General features: G+C 34.6%; 1 long non-coding RNA gene across 1 annotated transcript; it reads left to right on the top strand.

The window, feature by feature from the left end:
- The first annotated feature begins 630 nt into the window (after nt 1-630).
- On the top strand, nt 631-13,540 carry LOC118764693. Its single transcript, XR_005000499.1, has 3 exons — nt 631-645; nt 12,255-12,261; nt 13,401-13,540. It is a non-coding gene; the product is annotated as an uncharacterized LOC118764693 (long non-coding RNA).
- Nucleotides 13,541-15,356: the final 1,816 nt, after the last annotated feature.

Genomic DNA, 15,356 nt, shown 5'->3' with positions numbered 1-15,356 from the left:
TGAAAGGATGAGCCTATAAGAGCAGAAAACTATGCATCGACATGTTAGTAGAAAGCCTCAGTGATGATAGCAACATCAATCATCAAAGCAGTTTATCATGGACCAGTAGCTGGATTGCTACCTCCCACTTTCAATTTAGGAACAGGAAATATCAACCAAGTACCTGATGCACAAAAGGGACAGAGATGCAGGAAAAGCAGTATAATGTGACAGCCAATGCAGACTTTGTGGAGTTCACACTGAAGATATCACCCACATCATAAGCAGTTGTCTGAAAATATCATCACGGTAACATCTACCGATGAGACATGATGTTGTAGCAAGGACACTGTATAAAGAAATCCGTTGGAAGGATAATCCCGAGGACAAGGAAATAAGAACCCACAGTATGGTAGGAGCCATAGCCACTCATAATAAAAAGGAATACAGGTGGAATGTACCAATGAAGACCTCAATAAATGTAAGCACAACAGACCTGATATAATGATTTAGGATAGAGAAGAGAAACTGTGCACAGTTGTGGAAATTGGATGTCCAGCAGATGTTAACATAAAGCTGAAGATCAGTGAAAAAGAAAACACCTATGCTGAACTATTGAGATATCTGAAGTTACACTATCCAGATTACAAGTTCATGTTTATACCTGTAATTATTGGGGCCCTGGGATATGTAAAACACTGCCTAAATACCAATCTTGAGAAATTAGGCTTCTCAAAACCAGAAAGGACAAAGCTAATTTGAAGACTACAGATCCAATCCATCACTGAAACTGTAAAGATCTGTAAAACTTGCCAGAAGTTTATCATTTAAATATTTATGAGCATGTCTAGATATGCAACTCTATATATGAGAATACACACATAAAACATACAAATCTGCACATACATACATGCATACATACATACATACAAACAAAAATACCCTATTGTTGATGTTGAAATTCCAATGAAGGAGCCTTGGATCTAGGTTAGAAACCGGTTCTTTCTCTATTGGCAAGAAATCTCGAAATAAACTGAATAATGACGTACATATATATTGGGTCATCCCTTAAATAATGCAGTTTTTTAATACTTCTTTCATTTTTCAGAATTAAGATAAACAAAGTTCTTTCTTAATCTAAAATATACTCTCTTTCATTTTCTTCCATGTTCTTCCATCTCTTTGATAGACTTGCAAGGCCCCTCTTCCAAAATTCACTTGTCCATAATGAAAAATACTTCCCCAGAACTGTTCTGACCTCGTCTACAGAATTCATATTCTATCTCTCCAAATTATTTTGAAGACTGCAGAATTAATGACAAAGTCCAGCAGGTGGGTGGGGCCTCATTTCCTATTCAAACTGCTCCAGCCTTTGCAATGTCATCCTCACTGTATGTGGCCAAACATTATCCTGATAGAAGAAAACCTTTCGTCGTAAAACCAAAGATGGTCATTTTTCTTCTAGCACTGACTTAAGCCACCCAAGCTGCTCACAATAGATCTCCTTTGTTATTGTTTGGTTTGGGTTTAAAAGTTAAAACTGGACTAAACCTTTCATATCCCACCAATAGATAACAACACCTTACGTGGGTTAAGACCTTCTGTAGCCTGGAGTGCCTATGCTTCTCCTTTCCCTACCAACTGTCTTCAGCACTTGAAATTTTTATAGAGAAGCTATTTCTCTTCACCAGTCACTATTCCATCCAAAAAGGTTCATTTGTGAGACATAACAACAAAGAAGAGCACACATTCACTCTCTACACGTGATTAGACTCGGAAAGTTTGTGAGGAATACACTGACCTACTTTGCTGACTTTTCTGATGGCACTCAGGTGTCGATGAATGGTTGAATGACCAAATCCAAGCTTCTCTCCTTGTTCCTCAACAGTTATGATGGGATTTTGTTCCACCAGATTTTGCAGGACATCCTCTTCAAGCTCTACAGATCTTACAGGATGAGGCTTGGCTTCTAGACTGTAGTTTCTGGCTCAGAATTTCTAAAACCTCCATTGACACTGGCTTACACTTGTACGAACTCCATATACTGCATTGATATGTCTCGCACTTTCTGTTGCGTTTTTGCCTTTATTGAACTCATAAAGCAAAATATGCCAAATATGTTCCTTTGTCACTTTCATCACAGCTTTGAGAAAATAACTGTTAAAATCAAACTGCACTCTTCAAAACTTTCACTAAGAATAATAACGAGGTAGAATTACTACCAGCTTTTATAGCAAGTTGATACAGGTAGTTTATCCTGTCTCCCTCCAACTTTTAGTTCCTGCAACTGAAAAAAACGCATTATTTATATGATGACCCAATATATATATATAGACGCCCATGCCAGTGACATGTTAAAGGTGCCTAGTACACTCTGTGAAGTGGTTGGCTTTAGGAAGGATATCCAGTCATAGAAACCAAACCAAAATAGACCGAAGCCTACTACAGCTCTCCAGCTTGCCAATTCCAATCTAACCATCGAACTCAAGCCATAATGGAAAATGGTTGCTGACTGATGACGATGATGGTGATAGGTATATTCGTACATACATACATTATGTGTGTGTGTGTGTGTGTGTGTGTGTTTTTGTGTTTTATTAAGCTTTATTAGAGCTAACATATGAAACTCTTGGCGCTTGAGCCATTCTGCTTTTTTTTTTGTACTAAATATATATACACATATGAAACTGACAATTATACAAATATTTGAATACTGAAGTACAAAAAATATATTCCAACATAAACAATTTAACCAGTGCTCAGATAAATATATGCATATATGCAGACACATAGTTGGATATATTTTATAAGTACATGCAACCCTCCTGTTCCAGATATACATGCATAGTAACATATAAACTCATATACAAATATATATATATGTGTATGTATATATACATATGTATATACATACATGTATATATATATATATATATATATATAATTTCAACAATTGAGGGCAAAATTAATTAATTATTAATCAATTTCACCAAGTGTTCAGTATGCAAAGGGACCATTCAAGGCGAATTCAAATTATTACATTATATAAAAGGGCTTAGTAAAATAAATTACTTTGCCGCATACTGAACTCATTAGAAATAGCAGCCAAAAAACTTTTTTAAAGCTATTTCTAATACTTAAAGAAAATCTCTCTCATATATAGTGTTTGCTTAATTCAACTCACAAAAGTTTTAATTTAATTTTGCCCTCAATTGTTGAAATTATAATTAATCTCCCTCTGATTAATGCTTCGGATTTTACCGAAATAAGCATAGTGTTTGATGATTTTAACCCACGCTGGTGGAAAGGGGAGAACAGAGATTCTTCGCTTGCTTATTTGAATTTGTTGGCACTGTTAGTTGGGAGCAGATCTTCGAAAGGGTATGTTCTTATTTTCAGTGTTTCCAAATCCAAACCAAGGAATTTCTGAGCCGATGATAGAAATGTTGTTTTGACTAATCTTGAAACGTACGTTCTCGAATAACCTTAGCATTTGATTTTTCGATGTCCTTACCCCAAACTTTTGTGAGTTGAATTAAGCAAACACTATATATGAGAGAGATTTTCTTTAAGTATTAGAAATAGCTTTAAAAAAGTTTTTTGGCTGCTATTTCTAATGAGTTCAGTATGCGGCAAAGTAATTTATTTTACTAAGCCCTTTTATATAATATATATATATATATATATATATAAAAATATATATGTATGTAAATAGTATGGGTGGGTTATTTACAATTAAACAACCTAAAATCACTAATGTGATGTCTATATATATATATATATATATATACATCTGTTTTTATGAAGTATTATATGCTCTTTTTTGTATGTCTGTATATGTCAATGTATAAATTAGTGCCCTACTTATACAATTTATGTAATTATATATTTTATATTTTATCTATCTGAATCTATTTCTTCGCATATATTTCTTTCTCAAATCCTTATTTTTTTTTAAAGATTTTACCAACTTTTTATTTCAAACTTGAGTATATTTGTAGACATTCTCATTTAATATCTTAAAATGTAATTATCTTTTAAATGGATCTTTTGGTGGGGTTCTTTTACTGTTAGTCTTGCAATCCTAAATAAGCTGAATTTCTTTTCTCTATTTCATACTTTTGAAAAAAAAAAAGATAATATAGATAAGATACAAATATATGTAATTCATCAAATAAGCATTGTAAGCATTGTGATCAATTATTTGGATCAATACATGATATCTAGTAGATATACAAAGCCCACTTCTTTTTTTTTTTTTTTGTAAAATTTAGTTTCTCTCTTTCTAATTTAATACCAATCGATATAACGAATTTCCCTCTTAATTGCAATAATAAATTATAAAAGTTTGTTTTCATTTCAAATATCTGCAGCTGAATAGGATCACAACCTACAATGTATTTACTCTTGTTAACAATTTTATTCAGTATAATTTTATTTATACTTTGTGGTTAATTTTCTGAAAAGGTTTGATACCCTGTCCATAATATGCATATTTCCCAACTGAAAAATACAACTTTTAATTGCAAAGTTATGTCAATTTTATGTTATTAACCAGAAAAACTGAGAACTGACAATATATAAATGTAATTACTCAAGAATATTCTTCTAATAATTAAGTAGTGGATTTAAATGAGATAATTGTTTTAATTATCGTTATCTGTATACAGCGAACCATCATTGATATAAAGTTCACTATTTTCTCCAGCTCGTGTGATCTTATGTTCAGGAAGTATTTTTTTAAAGTCTATTTCAATATTTCTCTTTTGAATGTTATTTTATGAAAGGAAGTTTGTAAAATCATTTATGAAGTGGTTCTTTGATGCAGTTTTAATCAATATATTGGCAATGTTGAGTGACTTTAAAATGGGGACACTTCAGTACTTCTTTTATAGTTCACTTGTTTGACAAGAACTTTGCTTTAAAGGCACCAGAATATTAAAAGAGCCAGAGATTAATTGCTATGAAGATGACTACACATATTATGGGAACAGGGGAGAAATTAGAGTGAAGGAAAATCTTTTATTCAAGAAGCTAAATATTACCAACAGAATTTTATTAAACAATGTATTCTGGGATTTTCTAGTTATCAGACATATATATATATATGACTAACAGATTAAATTCTTGAACTACAAACAAATATGCACTTGGAACAGACCAGTTGCTTAGTTTCCTCTGACTGATCATTTAAATCTTATCTAGGTTCTAACAGTTGAATTCAATATTTTAAACAAAATTCCACTTAAAGGTGAATCAGTAAAATCATAAAGAAGAATTCTGTGGTTGATAGAAACTAAAGAAATTCAGATTTTAATTTATTGGCTTCATACTTTCTATGATAAGTAGCTACTCTTGGAGAAAAAAAAATTGTCAGTCATATAAGATTTGGCATTGTAGCAGATTGTGTAAAATTAATTGAAAAAGAATTAGAGACAGAGAGAAGTGTGTGTGTGTGTGTGTGTGTGTGTGTGTGCGCGCGCGCGCGCGCGTGTGTGTATGTGTGTGTGTGTGTGTGTGTGTGTGTGTGTGTGTTTCCATAGATACTCACTTTGTATACACTGGGTAGAATAAAAGCTTCTAAATTTTAAATTTCCGTTTTTGAAACTATACTTCAATATTTCCTTCACAAGGAAATTATTTCTCAAATAGCAAAAAAGAGTCATCAATGTTCAGATAAACTCACTAACTTCTGTAGTCCACTTTGCTGTTGCTTGCCTCTCTTTCATGATGTCCAATCAGGAGATAAATATTTCCTGAGAGGACATCATCAGAATGTTACACATAATATTCCTCATTACAGAAACTCAACATAGCACTGCCAACCCACAAACTGCTCACCAGTCTCTCTGTGTGACCTCAACAGAAAGAGATCTAAGTGTTACCTACTATGTAATAGGTAAACTTAGCTGCAGAAAGTTAATTGTGTAAGCACAAACCTTAGTGATATATTAGATATACGCACTATATCTGGTGGTCAAAATTTATAGCTTGCTGCTGCTGTTGTTGTTGTTGTTGTTGTTGTTGTTAAGCAACTAGACGGGTAAAGGTGATTAGGTGATGGTCTAGGGCTTAGGGGCGGGAGACCCCAGACTTTAACAAAGAAAAAAAACTTTGGTCATCTTGTTGTAATCGAGGGCTCTTCGTTGATGCTAGACACCACTGGGAGGTGGCCCTCGAAGTCACTGGAAATGGAGATCTTCAGGACAAAATTCTTGAATGGCTGCTGCTGCTGCTGCTGCCATGTTATTGGTAAATGAGACTACTCAAGTTGGTTGAGTTAATAAGGTTGCAAGGGGTTAAAAGCATATTACCAAAAAAAAAAAAAACCCAGTAAATTTGAATGAAACTTTTAATATAGATGAGAAAAACAAACAATACCAATTTGTAAGTAATCTTTGATGATACTATTATAAAAACTTTGACAACATTAGTAGCAATATTACAAAATTTACAGAGTAATATCATATCCATGATAAAAAACAGCAACAAAAACAACAGAAATCCAAACTAATGACGAAATATGAAGCAATGAGGGAACTTCTGCCAAGCCACTCAATCTGCTAAAATAACAGTCACCATCGGATTTGCACCCAGAAAGTTCCCCTCCAAGGCACAAGTCCAGGCAAGGTTGTTTTTATGGAAGACCAACAGTCACTCATGCATACCAGCCTTCCCTCTCCACACCAACAATGTTATCCCAGGGAAAGGTAAAAGCTGATACAGCTTGGCACCAGTGATGCTGCAACTCATTTCTACAGATGAGTGAACTGGAGCAACATGAAAATAGTGCCTTGCTCAAAAACACAACACACAACCCAGTCTGGAATTGAACACACTACGTCATGATTGTGAGCCTGATGCTCTAACCATTGAGCCATGTGCCTTTATAGTCAGACACCACTAAAATATCACAGCCTATTATCTTATAAAGAAAGGACATTTTAGATGATGTAGTCCCAGATACATAAACAGACTATGATCATAGGTTTACTTCATTTTTTCCCAGAACCGATTTAGGACTGCATCAACAACTGCATTGCTTAATTAACACAATTTAGGAATGGGAATCTAACTTAAAAAATGTATCTACTTTATTATAAAGAGTGCATGTTTAAGATCCTAGATCTTACAGTGATACAACCTCAACTCCAGTAACGCTATGAAGGTTACAACTAAGAGAACCACAATTATCAGCATTGATGACTCAATCAAAAAGCTATTTCCATGCCAAAGTTTGGTCATGCACAACTAATGGGGTCTATTCAATAATAACAACGTTAAAAAAATAACTTCAATAACATAACATTCACAATGATTTCAAATTTTGGAACAAGGTCTGCAATGTCAGGGGAAGGGTAAGTTGATTTCATGGACCTCAGTGCTGAACTGGTACTTGATTTTATCTACCCCGAAAGAATGGAAGGCAAAGTCAGTCTTGGTGGAATTTGAACTCAGACTGCAAGGATGGATAAAATTCTACAAAGTGTTGTGAAATGGGCTGAAAACTACAAGGAGTTAGTGGAAAAGCTGTTGGAAAGTTTACAGGACATAGGTGCTAATATGAGTATTAAGGTTCATTTTTTTTCCTTAGCCATCTAGATAAATTTCTGGATAATTGCGATGTGAGTGATGAGCAAGGAGAATGATTCCATCAGAATATCAAAAAAAATGGAAGAGCGCTACCAGGGATGGTGGGACAAACGAATGATGGCTGACTACTGTTGGAGTATCAAAAGGGACTTAAATAACATTGAACATGACAGACAATCAAGAAGGAGAAAATTTTTACCATAGATCTTATGTTCACGAAAGTTTTATTTCTGCTGTTATTTTATTTAATGATTTTATGAAAATACTTGTTGGTCTTGGAATATTCAATCATGCTATTTTTAAAAACTTAGGGTTTGATTTTTATTGCAAAAATAGTATTTCTCAATAAGCAAACCAATATTTGTTGGTTTAAATACGAATTAAGAGGTTTCTATGATTTTACTTTGAGAAATATTGCCATCGATCAATATCAAATATACAGAAAACAAATGAAAAAAATGCTTTTTTCCTCCCCCAAATGAGGTATTTCTGTACAGCAAAAACGGTAGCTAACCAAGAAAAAGTAAGGTCATTTTCAGATTCAGTGCCCTCAAATTAGCTATAAAAAGATGTTTGGTGTTTCGACACCATTTCATAAATTTTTTGTTGACCAGTGAAATAAGAACTGTTACTAAAAAACTAAAAATAAAATTAGTTTGCTGCTTTTAATAGAGTCTCTTCAGTTGAAACCTTTGTGCTAAGTCTCTAGATTAAGGATAATGTCTCCTATTTCTTCCACCAATCTTGGAGGCTTTAGAAACAGTTGTGGGTGCTGAAACTTACTCTGCTAACTTTGCAGTAAAAATAAAAAGAAAAAGAAATGAAAAATACAACAGTAAAAGTTACAGCAACAACACATCCTATGATAACATAAATTTTCAGATATATTTTTCTTTACTAAAGAATTTCTATATTATCATCTTTCTTGCAAGAACTGTGCCCAATATTGATTTTTTCATAAATTGATATAATCTCACAGTTACAAACCCATAGAGCAATAGTTTCTACAGTTTCTGTGACCTCCACACCCTATCTCCCTATGGTGGAGGCACATGGCTTAGTGGTTAGAGTGTTGAACTCATGAAGATAAGATTGTAGTTTCAATTCTTAGAACAGGTGACATGTGTTCTTGAGCAAAACACTCATTTCACATTGCTCCAGTCCATTAAGCTGGCAAAAATGAATAATCTTGTGATGGACTGGAGTCCCATCCAGGTGGGGAATATATGCGCCATGGAAACCAGGAAACCAGCCCTTATGAGTCAGTATAATTTGAGATGGAAACTTATTTTTATCTCCCTATGATCAGTCATGTAATACCCTCATTTTATTTCAATAGAGAAAATATATGTTTCTTTATTACCCACAGGGACTAAACGTAGAGGGGACAAACAAGGACAGACAAAGGGATTAAGTCGATTACATTGACCCAATGTGTAACTGGTACTTATTTAATCGACTCCGAAAAGATGAAAGGCAAAGTCAACCTCGGCGGAGTTTGAACCCAGAACGTAATGGCAGACGAAATACTGCTAAGCATTTCGCCCGGCATCCTAACGATTCTCCCAGTTCGCCACCCTATAAGCTGCAATGGAACACTTGCTATACTCAAAGTGTGTTCCCTCATTCTCTCCACACACTTCCAATTTTAGAATTCAAACTTTGTTAATTTTTCCTCAGTTGTATTATTTAAATTGAAAACTCTGCAATACCTTTAATTAGTGGAGGTGCATGGCTTAGTGGTTAGGGTGTTGGATTCATGATTATAAGATTGTGGTTTCAATTCCTAGACCCAGTGATGCATTATATTCTTAAGCAAAACATTTAATTTCACATTGCTCCAGTCTACTCAGCTGGCAAAAATGAGTAATCCTGTTATGGACCAGCATCCCATCCAGGTGGGGGAATATATATGCCATGAAACCAGGAAACTGTCTTTTATGAGTCGATATGACTTGAGAAGATAACTTTACCTTGTTTTTAATACCTTTATTTTATATTTACTATACCTTATATTGTTGTAACACCCTAGTTGGAAACTGATATAAATTGAGACTTGTATATTTCATTATTTAGAGTCTTCAAGAGGAGCTTAGAGTTTATCAGCAAAGCAATCTTGAAGTTTCTTTTTCAATATTGAGATTTTGGCTTCCCTCAGAAGGCCACTCTTCTGACTTCAAGATACTTGATTTCTAGATGAATTGAAAATTACTACAAATATTCTGGACTTGTTCTTTACCATGTCTGGTAAGTTCACTGTCATCAATTCACCATAGGGAAAGTTCACCATCATCAATTCACTGTTATTTTTTTTTTAATAAAATAATTTCTAACTATTAATGGTGAGATACTATGGATATACTTTCTCAGTAAACTTTCCTCATAGTGAACTTTCTTCACAGAGAATTGATGGAGGTGAACTTTCCCTGCAGTCAACTGATGATGGTGAACTTACCTGTAGTCATTCCTCACATGTCAGAAAGTCATGTTTACTGTGAGAATCACAGGACCAAAGGCACTTGAAGTTACTAAACTCCATAAGTTGTGTGCCGTCATTGAAACCAGTTGGCAAGTGGCTTTCATCTTCATTGATGGTAAAGTACTCAGTCATTTTTTTACTGCAAAAACAGATCAACTCCTTATGAGAACTCAAAATATTTTGTCATGAGCACAAAACCGAAGAAGAGACAGATGGATACATTCCATCCATCTCTACAATCGTTGCTCAGCACAGGGTTGGCTTTGCTGGCTCGAGCTATTGTGCTGGACACCAAGCGATATTGGATGTTATATTTTTGAAATTTCTCAAGTCTAAATGAGGACAGAGACCACTTGACTACAATGATGTTACAGGCAAAGACACACAACATCAAACTGAGTATCTATCAAAGTTTGTGAGGACAGTGATATCTGACGTGGGATGGTGAAATACATTTCTGTCATAGCCACTTGTAGAAGACAATTTCATAGCAATAATCCCATTACTGTAAGGGCATATATATTTCTTTACTACCTACAAGGGGCTAAACATAGAGGGGACAAACAAGGACAGACAAAGGGATTAAGTCGATTACATCGACCCCAGTGCGAAATTGGTACTTTATTTATCGACCCCGAAAGGATGAAAGGCAAAGTCGACCTCAGCGGAATTTGAACTCACAACGTAACGACAGGCGAAATACCGCTAAGCATTTCGCCCGGCACGCTAACGTTTCTGCCATCTCGCCACCTTACTGTAAGAGCATATAGTTTTGTGGTTAGGGTATTCGGATCATGATCATAAAGTCATGAGTTTAATTCACAGCAGTGCATTGTGCCCTTGAGTAAGACACTTTATTTCACATTGTTCCAGTTCACTCAGCTACTAAAAATGGGTTGTATCTGTATTTCAAAGGGCCAGCTTCGTCTGGTCACATTCTGTGTCATACTGAATCTTGCTGAGAACTACATAAAGGATAACTGTATCTGTGGAATGCTCATCCACTTGCACTTTAATTTCATGAGCAGGCTGTTCTGTTGATTGGATCAACTGGAACCATTATTGTCGTAAGCAATGGAGTGCCAGTTATCAATCCCAGCACTGCTACTAACAACAACAATGAAGGTAGAATGTAAAAACAGTCAAGTAAATCAAAGTGGTTCGTATGATATATTTTTATGCTGTAAATAAAACATGGGGTGACAGTGCTAAGCAGGGATTTGTATACAAGCATATTTGAACTAGAAACAAGTTTGTAGCTATACTTTTATGAGGGTATGGGGTTAGAAGAATTGTCAAAATATCAGACAAAATGCCATGCGGCATCTATTTCTGGCTCCTTACATTCTGAGTTCAAATATTCTAAGGTCAACTTTGCCTTTCACTTCTCCAGGGTTAATAAAATGATGTACCGGTCACATACTAGTGTCAATGAGAACAACTACTTCACTTCCTCTCAAAATTGCTTGCATTGTACCTAAACCAGAAACCATTATTCAGTTTCATCACTCTATGTTCCAGGTTCAAATCTTGTCAAATTTTGACATAGATTTTTCATCTCTTCAGCATTGATAAAATAATGAACAGTCATGTACTTGGGTTCGCTTTATCAACTATGTCATTCTCTGATAAATTTGGGTCTTCATGTTCTTGTAAAAAAAAAAAATGGAAAAATCAATATCGACATCAATAAAAATAGTATTAGTAACAACTATGCTATATTGGTAGCAGCAAGAAGTACAACTACAACAACAACAACAACAACAACAACAACAATAGCAACAAGAATAGAGGTAGCAGACTTTTGTGATATCACAGAAATATATTGCTTTTTCCTCTCTGCTTCACTGCTTTTCCTATTGTATTTATTTCTTTCACAAAAAGAATTCTTCTATAATCATACTGCCTGCAGGAAGTGAAATTAATATTAGCATCAACAAGGGATGTGGATTGGCAGAATTATTAGAGCATTGGATAAAATGCCTTGCAGTATTTAGTTACATTCCTTTATGTTCTGAGTTCAAATCCCACTGAGGTCAACTTAGCCTTTCATCTTTCTGTTGTCAATAAAATATGGAAACAGCCAAGTATGGAGTCAATATATTCAATTTTACTCATCCTACCAAAATGTTTGATCTTATGCTTATGGTAAAAATCAATATTGATTTCAAATTTTAGTACAAGGCCAGCAATTTCAGGGAAGGGAATAAGTCAATTACATTGGTCCCAGTGTTCAATTGGTACTTATTTTATCAACCTCGAACAAATGAAAGGTAAAGTTGACCATGACAAAATTTGAACTTAGAACATGAGGATGAATGAAATTCTACAGAGCATTTTGTCTGGTATGCTAACCATTAAGCCAGCTTACTGCCTTATGGTAGAAATCAATGTTACTATTAATAAAGGATGGTGAACAGGCAGATTTAGCACAGTGTAGAACAAAATATCTTGCTGTAGCTCACTGTGTGAATGTGCATGTCTCAATGGTTAAGGCATTGAGCTCACAATCATGAGGTAGTGAGTTCAGTTCTCAGACCAGGCTGTATATTGGGTTCTTCAGCAAGACACTTTATTTCACATTGCTCCAGTTCACTCAGCTGTAGAAATGAGTTGTGACATCACTGGTGGCAACTGCATCGGCCTTTGCCTTTCCCTTGGATAACATCAGTGGTGTAGAAAGTGGATGCTGGTATGCATGGATGACTCCTGGCCTTCCATAAACAACCTTGCCTGGACTTGTACGTTGGAAGGGAACTTTCTAGGTGCAATCCTGTAGTCATTCATGACTGAAGGGGCTCTTTACCCTAGCTCACTGTTACCATTGGATTCTGATTTCAAAGTCCGCTGAGGTCAATTTCGCTTTCAATCCTTTCAGTGTTGATAAACTAGTTATCACTCAAAAACAAGGTTGATTGATATAATTGATTGTACCCTCTTTGAAAATGCATCTTTTTCTTTTTCAGTTAGCACTAACAACAAAGAAAGTTCCAGTTTTCAGAATACATTGAGAAACTGGCAGATGTTTTATTGTATCTAGTTTAGTACTAAAATATTAACTACAAATCTTGCCATAGTTTTACAAAACAAATGCCAATATCATACAGCAGTTTGAAAGGCAATGAGTGGCAGTAACATAGCCAGAGTGTGTACTGCTTAGGACGGCACTTCCATTTTCTGCCCCCTGAACCCCACAATAAACACATATTGCCGACAGCAGACCCAAAAGTACCACCTGGGGCACACCACCCCTACTGAAGCTACACTAGTGATGATATGATAAGGAATAAAAAAATATTCCTTATTTTTTTTATTCCTTATCATATCATGAGGTAAGTTAAACTTTTAGTTTTTAGTTTTTTTTAGGAATTTGACCTGAGGAGTGACTGCTTTTGGGAGTAAAATCATTTTCCCATTCTAATGAACTTGGATATGGTTTGCTTATATGATTTTATATAGTCCTAATGCAGCCATGAAACATGTGTAGTTGATGTACAAGTATACATTATATTATTGTATTAATTTTTATTGTTCAATTTATACTTTATTTGATTTTAGATTAATATTTCTATGATGAATGTTTCTTTGTATGGTATTCACGGTGATTTTAAAAGTATTTGCTCTTATATGTTATATGATTGTAATAATCTTACTGTTCAATATTATATTTTATTAATATTTTTGATTAGTATATTGTATAGTATATGTCTCACAGTATGGTTTTGGATAGGTTCTTCAATGACTGAGTTGTAGAATGGTGGTTCATCTATAAATTAGTCATATAGCATCCAGCCATAGAACCATTGCTAGATCAGACTGGGCCTGGTGCAGCCTTCTGGCTTCCCAGACCCCAGTTGAACCGTCCAACCCATGCTAGCATGGAAAGCAGACGCTAAACGATGATGATGATGATGATGATGATGATGATGATGATATATATATATATACCATGGGCTTCTTTCAATTTCCACCTTCTAAATCCACTCACAAGACTTTGGTCAGCCTGACACTATTGCAGTAGAAGACATTTGCCTGAGGTAATATGCAGTGAAGCTGAACTTGGAACCATGTGGTTTGGAAGCAAGCTTCTTACCACACAGCCATGCCTGCATCTGTGAACAATACAAAATTGATAGCAACCTGATGTATGTATACAGTATTGCTATAACTGTATTCTTGAAGACAAGCTTTCTTGTACAATACTAACAAGTACTTAAGCAGTCTTGACTACATCCTGAACATCCATGAAGCCTAAGTATAAATTGGAATGGTGCTCTAATGCACAGAATGGGGAATTTTTTGCTTATTTTCTTTTTTGTTTTAAAACATATAAGTGTCCTAGCCTATATCTAAAAGAAGACCATTTAGCCAAGTGGCAAAGACTCTCTTTACAAGCTTACTAAAACCACAGGTTCATAGTTGTGCTGTTTCTTCTCACAGCCTCTACTACCACTACCACCATCACCACCATTGCTGCAACTGCCATCACCACCACCAATACTACAGTTTTTGTTCTTCTGATCAAGTTATTTGCATGACTACATGTGCTAAATTACCATCCTTAAACTAGAATAAAATTATAAATTCTAACCAGTAATTAATTAACCAAACTTCATTAGATGACTATATCATACTTCCAAAAATGCCAAAATATAATAGCAATAATTTTCAAAAAAAAAAAAAAACAGAATATATCTAAAAATAAACAAAACCCTTGATGACAAAGCCATATGATTCACTGAATAAATTTATTTTATATTAATAACTACTGATAACGAAATATCTTTAAGAATATATTTGAAAATGATAGTGAAATATCTTTAAGAAAGAAAAAAAAATCATGGGAATTGAAAAATATCTTGGTTTCTGAACAATTTCAACCTCTTAGAAGAATGGAAATATGTTAAGAAATCATACAAGAAGAACTGGTATAGAATGAAAGTGTGAAATGATAGAGAAAGAGAGAGGTGGTGGTGGGGGAAGAATTAGGTGATGATAAATTAAGAGGAGGAAAAAGAGAGAAAGCAAGGATGTTCATAGTGAATGAAAGAAAGAACAATAGGGATTAAAATTCAAAGGGAGGAAAATGTAAGAGGATAAAGTATAGAAAATAAATGAAAGGAAGGGTAAAATGGAAGGGAAAAAGAGAGAACGGAAAAGAAGTGGGAAAGAGAGTGAGAGAGAAAAATGAAGAAAAAGAAGAAAAAAGCTACAAACAAATGGAGAAAAAGAACACTTATGAGAAAGAATAAATAGCAAAGAAGAAAAATGACAAGAATATATAAATATTTAAATGAAAGAGAAA

Source organism: Octopus sinensis, linkage group LG9 (assembly GCF_006345805.1).
Source record: "Octopus sinensis linkage group LG9, ASM634580v1, whole genome shotgun sequence".
Taxonomy (NCBI): domain Eukaryota; kingdom Metazoa; phylum Mollusca; class Cephalopoda; order Octopoda; family Octopodidae; genus Octopus; species Octopus sinensis.
The sequence above is the reverse complement of the archived record's forward strand: the minus strand, read 5'-3'. Positions and strand labels throughout refer to the sequence as shown.